Raw genomic sequence first — 827 nt, 5'->3', positions numbered from 1 at the left:
GTATTATGTGATACCGGCGAAAGTGGGAAACATCCGGGAAAGTATTCCCGGTGTTTCGCGTTTTCGCACAAATGAACCGGAGGGGAAAAGTTGCGAGTTTGCTATGCTAGGGATGTGTGGTTGACAAACAGGCTGCGTAACCGGATTCGTCTCGTCGTTCTGAGCAACTTTCATGTAGAAAGTATTTTAATCCGAGTTACGGATTAAAAGATATGATTTTTTGAAGATTTTATTAATTTCTGGTATTTAATTAATTATTTAAATTAATTCGAAAATGAATTAATGACATCAGCATGATGTCATGCTGACGTCAGCAGTCAACAGAGTTGACTGGGTCAAACTGACATGTGGGTCCAGTGGGACCCACCTGTCATACCCTTTTTAGGTTAATTAGGTCTTAGTTAAACTAAGTACTATTTAATTAAACTAACTAGTTAATTAGCTTAATTAAACATGATTAATTAACTTAATTAATTCACTTATTGATTAATTAATTAATGTAATTATTATTTATTTATTTATTTTTAATTCTTTTTTTTAATAAAGTTCTGGGGCGTGGGCCCCACATGTCTGTGGCCCTAAGGGCCTAGCGGGCACAGGGCGGTGCGAGCGCGGGCACCGCCCGAACGGGCGTGGGCGCTGGGTGCCCGAGACGGTCCAGGCGCGGCCCGCTGCACGGTGGGAGTGGTAGCGCGCCGATGAGGTTTGGCCGGGGCGCCACCGGCCGGAGTAGTGCGGGCGGGGGCATTGGTCAAAGGTGGCGGCGGCGGTGAGCGCAGCAGCGCACGGGAGGCCGCGCAGGGCAGTGGGCGAGGCCGACGCGAGAT

Source organism: Triticum dicoccoides, chromosome 7A, assembly GCF_002162155.2.
Source record: "Triticum dicoccoides isolate Atlit2015 ecotype Zavitan chromosome 7A, WEW_v2.0, whole genome shotgun sequence".
NCBI classification, from domain to species: Eukaryota; Viridiplantae; Streptophyta; class Magnoliopsida; order Poales; family Poaceae; genus Triticum; species Triticum dicoccoides.
Note: the sequence above shows the minus strand (reverse complement) of the source record.